Below are 15236 nucleotides of genomic sequence, written 5' to 3' on the forward strand. Positions count from 1 at the left end.
CCTGGAAGCCGCTCGCTCCGAGCGTGACGCCCGCCCTGATAACCAGCTGCTTTCACAACACCAGCGCGGGGCCGGGGCTGGGTTGGCTCCCTGCTCTGTCACCGGCCTTCCCGCCCAGGTTCTGTCACCCCACGGGCACCTGGGTTTTCCTGCCCTGCCTCAGTTTCCCCCATCTCCAGAGATGGCAACACATCCCTGAGCACCGCAAACCCTGGCTGCAAGAACAGTGAGAGCGTGGCAGGGTGTAATGAAGTGTGTCAGGCCTCAGCCTCCTTCTCCATCCATCCATCCATCCATCCATCCATCCATCCATCCATCCATCCATGCATCCATCCACCTGAGTAGCGAGTGCTGTGCTGGAAACCCCCATTGCAAAAATTGGAGCAGGGGAGCAGGGGAGTGAGGAGAAGTGGGGGTTCCTTCACCTCCTTGGCAGCACCCAGGAAAGGGCTGGTGGGTGCAGTGGTGCTGAACTGTGGGGCTGCACTTGTGGCCGTGCACTCGCTGGTGCTCCTGTTCTCTGGGGTGGATGTAGGACCTCAGTGCGAGGCACAGGATGGGACAGGAGTGGGTTGGGGACTTCTTGGTCCCCCCGTGCCTCGGTCGGAGCAGCCAGTGGCTCCCGTTTGCAGTGAGGGGCTGAGCAATCCCGGTGGATTTGAAGTGGGCGGCAGGGAATGGCAGGCAGGGTCCTGCCCGAGTCAGGCGTACCCGGCACGGTCCCCTCCCTGCGTGGTGGCAGGTCCCTGCACGCCACAGGAGCCACTGCCGCGGGTCAGGGAGGGACAGGAGAGCCTGGCTGAGGGGAAGCTGAGGCAGTGATGGGGATGCCATGACCTGCCTGACCCTCCTGGAAGGGGACCCAGCAGCCCTGTCTGCTCCCTGGGCTTGCAGCTCCAGGGTCTGCTCAGAGCCAGGCTGGTGCTAACAGGGTTTGGCCCTTGGTTCAGGGACCTGGCAGGGGCTGGGCGCTGGGTGCTCAAACCCCCAAAACCCCACTGGGACCCACACTGCACTGCCCTGTGTAGGGACAAAGGCATCCCTGGGGGATCACCATCCCCTCAGGACACCCAACTCAGGGTCTGTTGTTCCAGGGTCCTCCCTGCCAGGCCAGTGCATGGCCAAGCAGTGGCTCCTTGGCCTTATCTGGGCCGGCCAAGGAGGAAGTTTGCAGGGTGGATTCCAGTGGGCAGGTAAACAGCGGCCAGATGGGACCCAGATACCTGCCCGGAGTCGCCCGCCAAGCTGGGTTTGCACAGCCCGGATGCTTATTTGCTCTAGGGAGGGCTTTTCCCTCCTCAGACGTCAGCGGCGGTGCCAGGACGTCACCCAGCAGCCCTGCCAGGCTCCTCCGTCACGCTCCTGGCCAGGTGCCTGCATCCGGGGCGCGGGCGCTGCTGTGGCACGGCGGGGCTGGGAGGCTGCTCTGTGCCACCCACCAGGTACTGCGGCCTCCTCCCCTCGTCAGCACATGCCCAGGTCTCCACCTCCATGGCCAAAAGGGCTCGTAGAGCCTTGGGTGCCCAGCAGTGCTGGTGTTGGAGGGCAGGATGCACCATCCTGTCCCTGCCAGACCTCTTTGCTGCAGGATGAGGGGTGAGGGGCTGCTGCTGACTGCCCTGTCTTGGGTGGCAGAGGTGGTTGGGCAGGACCAGACTGCTGGCAGCAGATGCCAGGCGTGCCCTGGCACATGTGTGGGTGCATCTCACACCCAGCTCTGGTCTGCAGTGCCACTGGGATGCTCCCGGCTCCAGTTGCGAGATCCTCTCTTGGCTCATCCAGCTTGCCCAGCTCACCCTTCTGCCACCACGCCCAGAAAGCTGGCACCCTTCCCTGCTCCCAGGGGGAAACTGAGGCATAGGGATGGCAGGATTGATGCAAGGACATGGAGGGGAGCTCTGGGAAAAGGCCACTGAGCATCACCCACCCATGAGACCACAGCACCCTCCATCCCAGGGTGCTGCTGCGTTACCCGGAGCCCTGGGGCTGCATCACTCCCATCCAGTGGATGCTGCAGGGCTGTTTCTTTTCTCAGCTTTCCATTTCTGCCCCCATCACTTCCCCATCCCTGCAGCCCAGGTCCCTGTGGTGGGACAGATTCAGGGCACAGTGCCCACCACAGCATCACCCACACTTCCCTGCCCTTTGTGTGGTGATGAATAATGCAGAGCCCAGGGGGTTCCTCGCTGCCGCAGGGCCAGCACCCGCAGGATGCTGCTCCCTTCTCCTGCCAGGGCACAGAGGGGAAATACCAGGTCGGGACCCCATCAAGGGCGTGTTTACTGTGTCAGGAGAAGCCGTAAATTCGCTTGGTCTAATTGAAAGCCGGTGCTGTGGGTTTGGCTTAATCCACCCTCCTCCTCCTCCTCCATTAGATAACGTCTCGCTGAAACCACTTTGCAAACTCACGGCATTCCTGCGTGCTGAGCACCGGGCAGCCGGCGGGACACGGCCACAGCCACGGCCACGGCCACGGCGGGGGCTCACGTGCTGCGGGGCCACCTCGCTGCCACCGGCTCTGCTCCTCCGCACTCATCCTGCTCCCGGTCCCATTCCCGCTCCCGGCTGGGAAGGGGTTCCGGCAGCGGCGAAGAGAACTGACCCGCTCGTGACATGGAACAGGGATGGCAACAGCGGGATGGCTGCGGGTGGTGGGATGCAGCAAGACGCAGGGGTTTGCTGGGGGGAGCACCCCGAGGTGCCACTCCCCGGGAGTGGATTCGATGGGCTCAGGTTGAAAAGATAAAGGGAAATGTTTGGAGGAGAGGGGGAAATCCAAGCAGTGAATGGGCTGGGATGTTCCCAAAAAGAGCTGGGGGGAGAGGAGAAGCAATAGGAACACTCTCTGTGCGTCAGAGGAGTCAGCACCCCTTCTCCTCTCCCCAACAAGGGGAAACTGAGGCACAGAGCTGGGCAGAGCTTGGGAGGTGCTTGGAGTTGGGGCTGCACTGGGGGTGTTTGTGGGAAGCCTGTTCCTCTTCGGGGTTCTGGAGAACTGGAAAAGGAAGAGGAAACACCCAGGCCACGGAGAGGTCAGTGTGCCAGCGTGAATACTCACACGAGCTCTCTGTCCCCTGTCCCCATCCTCACCCGGGGCCACCTGGTGGGACCCCTCTGCCTCCCCCTGCCCTGTGCAGCTGCGGGGCCGAGGACCCCCGGCATGTGGCGCGGGGGGAGTTGCTTTGCCGGCGAAGTTCAGGCAGAGGCCAGGGGCGGCGAGGGCTGTCGGGGTGTCCTCCGGCCGCCGCTGACCTGCGAGGAATGCTGTGAGTCACCGGGAAAGCATCCCCACGCCGCCAGCCCCTCGCCGAGCCTCCGTGCCGCCGGCGACCGGAGTCTGCGAGTCCTGCAGCCCGGGTTTTGGGGTGCGCAGCGCCCCAGGACACCCCGTTACATCCCCCCGAGGCCCCCAGGGGAGATGCGGTGCCCACCCAGGGCGTGGACCCAGCTGAGTTACTGGCGCTGCGGCGGTGGCCACCACCCCGGTGTCTGGGCACGGGACGGGACAGGCAGGCCAGGAGAGTCCCCAGCTCTGGGGAGGCCAGACATGAACTCAGCCTCTCCGAGAGGGAGGGGATGACGTGATGCTGGGAGGTCACCCGGGGCCGGGAAGCCGTCCCAGCCCAGCGCTCGGGGCTGTCCCGCTCGGCCACCTCCAGCCAGCGGGAGGGAAGGGGGAGAGATGCTCCCGGAGGCAGCTCCTGCTCCGGTCCTTCCCCTAGGGAAGCCGGTGTTTAGGCTTTATCAGCTCACCGCAGCTTCGTGCCTGGCATTGCAGAGGAGAGAAAGGCTTTTCCCAGTGGTGCCTTATCGGGGACGTTGCTTTGTTTTAGGTCATGTTGCAAAATTAAAGAGGGACGTGGCATTTGGGAGAAGAATTGCAAATTCCTGGAAGATTATCTGAGCACAGCACCTGCCCTTGGTGTGGGGCAGGGGGAGGTGGCACTGGGCCTCCTGGGAATCCGAGGAGGGGACAAACCCCAGAGCATCCATCCCTCTGTAAATGAGCATCCAGAGCTTGCCCAGCTGTGCCCTCACAGCCTCCACAGCTGGATACATCCCGAACTGGGAGAAACTCAGCCCTGGACTTCTCCTGGGCACTGGGAGGACACTGGGAGGACACTGGCTGCAGGAGGGAGCTGTGATGTTGAGTGAGGCACCAGCACCAGCCACTTCCCCAAGAGCAGCTGCTGCCTTTGCTTCTGCACAATAAAACACAGCAGGTTATTGAAGGGACAAGTGTGGGACAGCAGGAACCTGGTGCCACCTCCTGCCTGTGCCCAGTGCCAGGGCAGGAAACTCAGGAGGTGACAGGGAAAGGGACAGCCAGGGCAGGAGGATGGTGACCTCCAGGGGTGACAGTGGCATCATGAGGGACATGAACTTCTGCTTCTGGGAGGGGACTGCATCTTCCCTGCCTGGGGCTCGAAGGTGCCACCCAGCCCTGGGGCCACTTCACCCTCCCACCCCTCCTGTCTCATACCACTGCCCATCTTCTCAGGAAGAGCAAAGACCTGATGCTCTTGTGACACCTAATGGCAGTCACTGTTATCAGACCCAGCACTCTGCCAGGAAGGCTCAGCTTGCCCTGGCTTGAGGGATGCTCTGTTATCCTGCCCAGGCTGGTACTGCTGGGCCTGGACAGGGCTGCCAGAGGGGTTTGGGAGATGGAGATATGAACCCTTGGAAAAACCAGGAGCTATTTTTTTCCCCTCATTCCTTATAGAAATGCAGGCTGCGATGTTCTGGTTGTCCTCTTGCCTCCTCCCAGGGACTTTTGAACCTGCTGGCCACTTCCAACCCCAACCTGAGCTGGGGCTGCAGAGTCAGGAAGAACCAGGCAGGTGCACAGACAGGAGAAACTCCGACTGCTGCTCCTCAGTCCTCCCCCTACACGGAGGGAGAGGCAGGAGTGTGCCCACAACCACAGCACCAGACATCAGAGAATCCACACCTAAACACCACAGAGCAGCCCCGACTCCCCAGATCCTGCTGCCAGGGGAACACCCTGATAAATCCAGCCCTGTCCCCGGGGAGAGGACGTGTCCCCTCACACCACGACACCGAAACCTCGGCTCGGGGGTTGCCGCAAGGTTGCATCACCTGGGATGGAAAATTCCTGGAGCAGCCCTGAATCCAGCACTGAAGGGATGAAACCCTTTTAGTTACCCAGGACCACCAACCCCAGACCCTCCTATGCCAAGTCACATCCCTCGTGTTCCTGTGTGCTCAGATCCTGCAGTGCTCCGGCCGCTTTCCAAACCCTCATCCCAACACACACAGGGACTGGACCTGCAGCCCCTCAGACCCCACGAGGGCAATGGGGCCTCCAGGAACCCCTTCCTGCTGATGGCAGAGTAGGATCCTGCCTGCCAGTCCTGTTATTTTTTGCTGGTTGCATCCAGCCCTGCCCAGGGATCAGCATCCCAAGAGGCTGCAAGGCCCTTTACCCTCCAAATGCTCCTCCTGCCAACCTGGGGCCATCTGGGGCCATGGGGGGTGTGGGTGATGCAGGGGGAGGCAGTGGCAGATTCCTGGGAATTTAGCTACCAGATGACACACCAGGCTCACCACTACTTCTCTTCCTGGTAAGAGGTGATGGGGTCACGAGCAGCACCCATGGGAGGCAGTGCTAGGGGCAGGATGGGGAAACTGAGGCATGGAGCAGGTACCTGGGCTGCCCATGGGGGACACCAGCCAGTGTCACCACAGCTCTCTGAAGCAAGCACGGGTACTGAAGGTGGCAGCAATCCCAGGAGTTGCCCATGGAGCTGGGAAAGCATCTTCTGGACTGGATCAGACTCCAGAGGATGCAGCCCTGGAGCCTCCTCACTGCCACCACCCCTCCCCCGGGTTTCCACCCACCTTCAGGCTATTTTCCCTTCCTGAAGTGGCTCTTTGCAAGGCGGCTGGCAGAGGGGGGCACTGGCTTTAAGTGTATTTGATGGATAATTCCTCATTACTCTAATGCATTTGCAAGCTGGGATAATTGATGGATGTTTAACAGGATGCGTTTCCGACAGTCGGCTGGAGAAATGGACTCCCATTACTCCGCAAACGTTTCTTTTTACCATTGAACTCCTTTGTTTCAATTGATCCTCGCCTTTCCCATCACTCGCTGCTCATTAATAATCCCCAAAGCAGCTGCTTCCCCCCCTCCAGCTCCTCCCGACCTGCGATGCCGGAGGCTTTTGCAGGGGTTTGCAGGCGGATCTGGCCATGGCTGCAGGTTTTATAACAAACAAGAATTTTTTTCCCCCAAAAGTGTGGTCAGACCCGAACAGGAGCAGGGAAGGGCACGCCTGGGGTATCACCCAGGTCAATCAGAGTGATACAAGCTGCTTATCGGGGGGAATTTGGGGTGAAGAGGGGTAGTTGGCTGGTCTGTGGGGCTGAGCCAAGCCCAAGGGAGAGGTCGCCCTTCAGGGACAGTATCAGCCCAAGCCAGGCCTGGAGCTGAGCCCTACTCTGCCTGTGGAGCTTTTATCTGCAGCTCCCTCTGCTCGGGAAGGGCAGCCAGGGGTTATCAGCTCTGCCTGTGCCCTGGCCAGGCCCATTCCCACCCGGAGAGGAGTCCCTGTGTCCCCACCCTGCAGAGCCACCCAGGGGTCTGAGGGGTAGGGGACCAGCCAGGGCTCTCCCACTTGTCAGGAGCAGCCTGACATTCAGTTCTCCTGGGATTTCCTCAATAAAGCCCTTGGCATGACTGTACCAAGTGGGGTTCCTTCCTTGGCTGGTGTCCCCCCAGGCACAGCATCCAAAGCTGGGGTGCACTGAAGCCCCCGTGTTCCAGCCTGCCAGGAGCCAGCAGTGCTGGGGGGGCTCCCAAGGGGCTTTCCCCATGATGCTGAGCTTTCCTCATTCCCCATCCAGGTGCATCCCAAACCCAGGTGCTCCCTTGATGCTTCCCCTGCACCCTCAGGCTCCCACCTGTGTCCTTGCTGCAGCCCCGTCCTTGGCCACCCTCACCCCTAAGCCTGAGTTTGGAGCTCCCTCTTCCCCTCCGTTCCCCAGCAGACCTCAGCCCTGCACAACCATCCCTCACACCCTCACTTCTCTTTTCCAGTTCCCCCCTCAGCTGCAGACAAACCTGCAGCCCCTTTTCTCTCCCACTTCCTGACATCACCCAGCCGGGACATCACCAGGGCAGGAGACCCTGATGCTGCTCACACCATTTATTTGCCATGGTCTGGCCCAACCATGCAGCATCCTTCATCCTTCCAGCCTGTTTCCCATCCACATTCCCAGCCCAGGGTGAGCAGAAGAGCCTTGGCACAGCAGACAAGCATCCACAGGCCTGTTTTCAGGCAGAGTTAAAGAGAAAAAAGGGGAAAAAAGAGAAGAAAGTCCAAAGCCCAGAGAGGAGAAAATCGGCTGGGGCTGCTCAGGGCTTATATAGACCATGGGGGAGGTAGAAAGAGGGGATTGGGCTGGATCTAGGCCAGCTGGGGGATGGAATGGGACAGGGTTGTGGGACCTGCAGGGATGGAGGTGGCTGAGTTGGAGGGTGGAGAACAGGGGATCCAGAGGAGATGTTCCTGCCCTGGGGTGCACTTGGGGGACCAGGTCCCAGGGCATTGACCCACCCGACGGAGCCCACGGTGCTGGGCTGGGAGAACAGGAAAAACCTCAGTCCCAAATGTGCTGCTGCTGTGGCTGAAGCTTGAGATTGGGCCCCAGTGCTCCCCAAAACATGGGCTGCACCCTGTGCTCCGGAGCAAAGGGGTCAGAGGGATGTGGCTGATCCCCCCAGACCCCTGTGCCAGGGAGCAGTTGGCTGCAAACACCCCCTGCCCATCTGCACAGCCTGAGGGGGGGCAACAACCTGCTTTTGGAGGGCTCTGCCTCTTGAGGTCTCAGCTCAGGAGGATCTGGGGGTGTGAGAGGACCCCACAGGCTGTGTCCACCCTCTTCTATAGGATTAACACTCTGACAGTAAATAACCCTCTGAGAAGGGATAAGCTCCGTGGGCAGAGATGGATGAGACCCCTCTTGCTGCAGATGAGGTGCTGAGCAGGTAGGGGCAGGGGTGGACAGCAGGGACCAGAGCTCACCATTGCTCCCATAAAGCACATCCCAGGGCAGATGCCTAAACCAGGCTCATGCCCTGGAGATGCCCCAAATGACTCTGTAGCTGCCCCACAAACCCCCCCAGCTGGTCCTTGCCCATATGGGGCATTTCTGATCCAGGACCAAGCAAACCCTGGGCACACCTGGGGGGTCCCTCCGAGCTGCCAGCCGTGGCTCTGATCCCCTCCTGAACTGCAGAGCTTGTCTTAAATCATCGCGGGAAGGCTGGTAAAAGCCTCAGTGCCTTCAAGCATGAAATACAAAGCACTCACCACCCCCTTTCAGCCTCTTCCCTGAGTGCCCGGCTCACCGCATGAAACCTTTTATATCCCCCCTCCCCGTTTCCCCCCGTCAGCCCGGAGAGCGCCGGCGCGCCGCCAGCAGCACAATCCCAAATTGCTCCCTTTATTAGTGAAGAAAAAAAAACCAGAAAAACGGAGGAAAACCAAAGCTTCGATTTCCTTTCTCACCTCTGAAATGGCCTGGAGGGCTGAGGAGGAGAGTGGGAGGCCAAAGCCACCCCAACCCCGATGTTGACCCCAAACCCAAACGCGCCGAAGGGTTTGATTTTAGCGGGAAGGGATCAGGGAGGTATTTTGCGATGAGGGAGGGAGCGACTGCAGATGAGCCATGGGTATGTGGAAAGATCCCTGTCCCTGGATCAGCCTCGGGCAGAGCTGGCACCCACCAGGCAACACAGCGAGAGGGCCGGTGGACCCCGGTGATGCAGGGATTGCACCGGGATGCACGGTCCCACCGCAGTCCCATGGGGGTGGAGGCAGCCAAGGGTGCCTCAGGGTGCTGGGGGGCATCATCCCTACACCCTGGTGGTGGTGTGGTGGGCAGGGCTCCGTGGGGCGATGCCACGGGGGGCAGATGGGGCTGCGGGAGGGCGGGTGGGCCCGGGTGCGGGTGCAGATGGCGCGGGGTGTGAGGCTGTCGCGCCGCCATCAATCAGCGCCGGCTCCGCCGAGCACGGCGGCGTCTCCGGGGTGTAAATCAGACCTGAACAAGGCTGAGGATTTCTCTGCAAGATCTGCCCTCGCTGTTGGCACTCGCTCCGGTGACAGCGGCGCGACGGGGAGACCTCGTGTCCCCGCCGGCTCGGCAAAGGGCGCCTGAGGACGTCTGCCAGAGGATGCTGAGCGTGCCACCACTCTGCTGAGGGGGAAGAGGGCCCAGGGGAGCCCAGACAGCAGCTCCTGGCAGGCTGAACCCCTTCTCAGTGTCTGCTCTCCCATGTCCTGCTGATGGAGTCCCAGCCAAGCAGGCGTCTCCCTGCCCACCGTGGCCCTGCAGTGTTTGTAGGGAGCAATAAGGCACCTGTGGCTCTTGCACTTGCACCCACTCCCTCTCCAGACCAAAGTTTGTCTGTGCAATACCAGCACTGGCCCCCAAGCTACCCCAAAGAGAGACTGGGATGGGGACAGGGGCTCTCTGGAGAGCTCTTGGGTATCCAGAGACAGTTTGGCCTCTGCAAGTGGCCCATCCCTTTGTCCTCATCCCACCTGGGAGAGGACAGGGGATGTGTCTGGTGGGATTTCATTCCCCCCTCCCCCTTTCCCAGAGCACTATTCAGGTATGACACAGTCCCAGGTAGCACAGCATCCTTCCCATGTGCTCTGTTCCCTCTCCCAGTGCTGTAGGTACCCAGTGAGGCCAATGCTGCCGAATTGCTTCACATCTTTCCAAACTTCTCCCTCCTGGAAGCCAGCCCAGCCCTCGAACTGTGCCATGCAGGCATCCCCATGCCATGCCATGCCTGGTCCAAGCATCATTGGCTTTGCTGCAGTTCACCCAAAGGCACCACTCTTTGCCATCAGGGTTTGCTTGGTGGGGTTTCACCTTCCTTCCCCTGCTGCTTCTCTGTTCTGTCCCAGGTTTCCCCCACCGCCCCCGCGCTCCCTCCTGTCCGTCCAGAGCTGGGTCATGTTCCCTGCTCCCAACAAAAGGCGGCTGGATCCGTTCCTTCCCTTCGGCGGGGGGAGAGTGGGTGAGCTCCCTGCCTCTGCTCATGTGAGCATCTTTCATCCCTGCACGAACGTGCTCACATTTAAGGCGTAATTACTGCGTGACTCAGCCGTTTTGGCAACCGCCCGATGGCTCCGGCCCCGTGCACTCCCATTCCTCCTGCAGCTCCCCCCGTCACCCCTCCAGCCCCGGGGATGTGAGCTCAGGGTGTCCCCACCAGCGGCAGCTTTAGTGGGAAGCAGGGTGTGAGGGATGCAGAGCACCGTGCTCCCCATGAGATGTTCGACCCCTGGGGACAGTGATGCTGGAGAAGGAGATGTGGTCCAGCATCCGCCCAACGCATCCCGGGCTGGGGCTGCCAGCGAGCGCCCGGGAGCAGGGGAGGGCTGGGCGGCTGCGATTATTCAATCTGGAGCAACCCTGACCTGCTGACAAAGGCAAAGTTATTTTTAAAAAACAACCACTCAGCGAAATTCGCCTCCGCCGCCCGTCCTGCTGCTGCTGCTGCTGCCTGACACCAGGGAGAAATCCATCCCGGGAAACACTGCCCTGGGATGCCTGAAATGGGGTAGGAGTGTGGGCCTTGCTCCTCACCCATCCAGGCCCCCTCCCCAGGCCCCGCTGGCTTTTTGGGCTGTCAAATCCTCCACGGAGTTGCAACCTGCTCTCCATCACTATTTATAGCCCCACACATGGTGAGCCCAGGGCTCCTGGCACGGTGGAGGGGAGGGCACACCTCGTGCACCCCGCTGGGGCTCCCCAAAGCATCACCCTGCTCCCTCCACAAGCAGCAAGATGGATCCTGCATGGCCCAGGGACATTTTTCATGGCAGGATGATGCTCACTGCAGTGATGGTTGTGGTGCAGGGACCGGAGGAGCACGGCAGCAGAATCACCTGGTCTGTGCCCTTGCACAGGGTGGGAGCACAGGGGTCCCCCATCCTCGCTACCCCCTGGGCTCTGCCCATGCTGGAGAGTTGCCCTCTCCATCCCAAGGCTGGTTGACATCAGAGAGGGATGCAGTCAGAGGAGAGTTTGGTGTTTGCAAGGGAAGAGCTGGACCTGCTCCAAATTTCCAGGGTGAGAAAATCTCCCCAAGTCACGCTCCAGCTCCAAACAAATGCTCGGCTCCAGGGGCCGGCGATGATTCACCCGGGCAAGACCTCAGTGCTCCCACCTTGCAGCCACCCCCTTTCCATCCAAAAACACCCAGGGGGGGTTAATTCCCAATTAAGGGGGGGGGGGGGAACTCCAAGATTGCCTGGCTGTTGCCCAGGGTTGTGATCCCAGCCCCACTCGCCTTCACTCCCCCGAGGCGGCCGCGCTGCCCAGGAGCCCTCCTTCCCTTTTATTGCCACGAGGTGAATTAATACCCATTTCCTGAAGCTTTTATGGTTTCCTCCCAAATGGCTCTTACATCAGGGGCATCTTGGGTTACAGCAAATACCAGCAGTGAGGAATGAGCCCAGACTCTGCTGGTCCTAAATCCACTGGTGCATTTGGGGACCATCAGCCTCCGGTCCCGGTCCCACAAACCAGTCCCTTCCCCCAGAGCTGGATGGATGCTCCCAACAACAAATGACCCTGTTGGGATGGTGGGAAACAATGAGGACCCTTGTGAACCTCTGCACGGGGGGCACAGGGCTGGCTGAGCCCCTGGGGCGTGGGGATTTGGGGGTGGCCCCTGGTTTCGGGCTGGTTTCGGGGTGCCAGATTTGGCTGCTGAGGCTCCTGTCTCCGTCTCGCTCGGAGCGCACGCACACCTCTTGGGCTGGTTACTGTAGAAACGAAATTAGCACGGGGAGGGAATGCAATCCCAGAGCTAATTAAGGTAATTACAGCTTCACACCAGCTGCTCACGAGGTCCAAGAACCTTCTGTAACTTGTGGAGGGGATCAGCCGCTTGGGGGGGACTTTGAACTCCAGCTCCCCAGGACCACACGGCTTCCTTGGTGGCACTTGGGATGGGCTGTGTCACTCACCAGTGTGACACTGAGCTGGGGGGATGCTCGGCTCCAGATGTGCCTCCCAGATGTGCTGGTCTCATTGCAGCAGTGGGTTTCAGGCTGTGTTTGGGGTCTGGCACGGGTTTGGTGTCCCTGAGGAGGTGTTTGGAGGGGATTCAGTGCTGGAGGGCTGGCAGGAGGTGCTCCCCAAGCCCAGGGCATCCTGCCAGAGGTTGTGCTTTACAGATGTGTCACTGTGGCTCTTCAACTGGGGACACAATGACCTGGCAGGGAGGGAAACCACAGCTGGGTGGGGGTCCCCCTCCATCCCATGGGGACTTGCTGGCTGGGGCCAAAGGGTGCAGGATGGGTGCAGGCAGCAGGGAGGTGGCAGGACCCAGAGCTGGTGGGTGTCAGGGGTGTTTGGGGGGGGGGCTATGGCACTGGAAAACATGACATCTGCCCCAGAGTTGGCTGAGCCCACTGGAACCAGTCAGGAACACTGGGAACAGTGCAGGAATGGAGTGACTGACCGTGGGGTCTGGCACGGGGCCACCCCCAGCATCCAGAGGGCAGCAGCATCCCCATGGCTCCCACAGCCTCCCTTCAGATGGTGAAATGTTACTACTTAGCGGGTGCCTTCCCCAAAAAAGATGGGTTTTGGAGCTGCTTCCCGGCACTGGCTGAGGTGGGAGCCAGGGGAATACGGCCAAATGTGTTCGTGCCATGGCCGAAAGTGCCCGGTGGCCTGGCTGTGGCGTGGAGGCGGGGACGGTGGGGGCTTCACTGCCCGCGGAGCCGGCAGGGTGGCGGCGGGGGCAGGGCTGGGGACAGAAACGCCGTGTGCCGCGGTGGTGATGTGTCAGCGCCGGGAGCGGGCGGTGATTCACCGCTTACCAGCAGCTGATATTTATTACTCAGCTTCGCTACGGGGCCGACATGAAATGTGGTACAGGGAGGGGGAATAAACACAGCGCTGGAGCGGGGGGGGGGCGGCAGCACCGCCCGTGAAACGCGATGGGTTTCCCCATCCTCCCCCTCCCTCTGCTCTCTCCGCCTGGTGGATTTTGATGGAGGGAAATAAACGCTCACAAAAATCACTCTCTCTCTCTCTCCTCCCGGCTTGTCCCCGTTTGCCCTGTGCTTTGGCAGCTCCGGCGGGGTGGGCTGGGACGTGGCGGGAATGGGAGCGAGGAGGGAGGGATGGCGGGAAGGGGCTCCCCTGGGATGCTCAGCCCCAACAGGGTGATGGGACTGAACTGGGACCCTGCTCCTGCATGGGACCCCCCCCCTCCTGTAACCTGTTCCCCATGGCCTCAGAGGAAGCCAGGCACAATGTGGAGCTGCCCAAGGTACACGGGCATGAGAACTGCTGCAGCTCAGTGCGTGGATGAGAGGCAGGAACGGGGCCCCGTGGGATGGAGGGGTGGGAGGGAAGGAGGCACATTCCCTGAGCTGGACCCCAGAGCTCGTTCCCCACCCCGAGGAGGGTGTGTGGAAAGAGTTTGGGTCCAGGGCTGGATCCATTGAAGAGAGATGGATCCACAGCAGCAGGATGGATCCACGGCAGCAGGATGGATCCACAGCAGCAGGATGGATCCACGGCAGCAGGATGGATCCACGGCAGCAGGATGGATCCACAGCAGCAGGATGGATCCATGGCAGCAGGATGGATCCATGGCAGCAGGACGGATGTGGTGCAAAGCAAAGGAGCCAACGCAGAAGGATGAAGCTGGGGCAAAGGGACAGATCCAGTGCAGAGGGATGGATCAGATGTGGGCAGCTGGTTCTGCTGCAGGGGATGGAGCTGCTGCAAAGGGATGGGTCTGATGCAGAGGGATGTGACTCAGAGTGACACAAGCACAAGGGTTTGTGTGTCCCCCCCCAGCCCTGCCATCAGCACGAAGCCGATCCCCTCTCCCCCCGGAGCATTTCAGGCAAACGGGTCCCTCTCCTCCCCTTCCCCCCCGGCAGAGCCCCACCTGTGCCTCAGTTTCCCCGGGCAGCCGAGGGGCAGAGGCTGCTCCGTCCCTGTTTCCCCTCATGTCTCCACGTGTCCATCCACCCCTCCAGCGGCTCGGCGGGGACGAGGGGCTCCGACCTCCTCCCTCAGCAGCCGGGAAGGGCCAGTGTGAGCTTCCCCCCGGGTTATTTATAACCAGCTCCAAGTGCCGGTGTGCGGCGGCAGCTCCCGGGGATATTTTTAGCCCTCTGCAGGGAATCGCGGCGGTGAGCACTCGGGAGCAGCAGGAGGAAGGGAGGGAGGGAGAGGTGCCGCAGCACGAAGCCCTGCCAGCATCCCCGCTCCAAAAACCCTTTCCAGGGAGGAACACCCCTCCGGGATGGCTGTGGGGTCATGCCTGGCCTTGGTGCTGTCGCATCCCTTCATGGCTTGCTGGGATCCAAGGGACCCACGTTCCTGTGACACCCGTTGCCTCCGCACTCCAAAAAGCCGGATGAAGGCTGTGCCCTGGGACTGGGGCTGTACCCTGGGATTGGGGCTGTACCCTGGGATTGGGGCTGTACCCCGGGATGGGAGCTGTACCCCGGGATGGGGGCTGCACCCTGGGATTGGGGCTGTACTTTGTGATGGGGGCTGCACCCCTTGATAGGGGCTGCACCCTGGGATTGGAGCTGTACCCTGGGATTGGGGCTGTACCCTGGGATGGGGGCTATAATGTGGGATTGGGGCTGCAACCCATGATGGGGGCTGCACCCTGGGATTGGGGCTGTACCCTGGGATTGGGGCTGTACCCCGTGATAGGGGCTGCACCCTGGGATTGGGGCTGTACCCCGGGATGGGGGCTGCACCCTGGGATTGGGGCTGTACCCCGGGATGGGGGCTGCACCCTGGGATTGGGGCTGTACCCCGGGATGGGGGCTGCACCCTGGATGGGGTGGGCACCGAGGAGCGAGGTGCTGAGGGGTGGCTGCGGCGGAGGGGCTGTGCAGGCTCCGCTGTCTGCTCGAGACAGGGAGACATTAGAGAGCAGCGCTGTCTGCATCCCTAATCGGCCTCGCTCTGCCACTGCCGCGCCCGCTCCCCCTCCCAGCACCGCGCCGGGGGCTGCAGGAAATCCGGGCCAGGGCCCTCCCTGGACGCACGGCTCCAGCTCCATCCCCTGCCACGGGGGCTGCCACCGGCCCTGCTGAAGGATGGGTGGCTGCTCTGCAGCACCCGTGTGGCACTGCCATGTGCTCATACGTGCACACACGTGCACACACGTGCACACACCACATGTGTGTGTC

Source organism: Pseudopipra pipra, chromosome 25 (genome assembly GCF_036250125.1).
Source record: "Pseudopipra pipra isolate bDixPip1 chromosome 25, bDixPip1.hap1, whole genome shotgun sequence".
NCBI classification, from domain to species: Eukaryota; Metazoa; Chordata; class Aves; order Passeriformes; family Pipridae; genus Pseudopipra; species Pseudopipra pipra.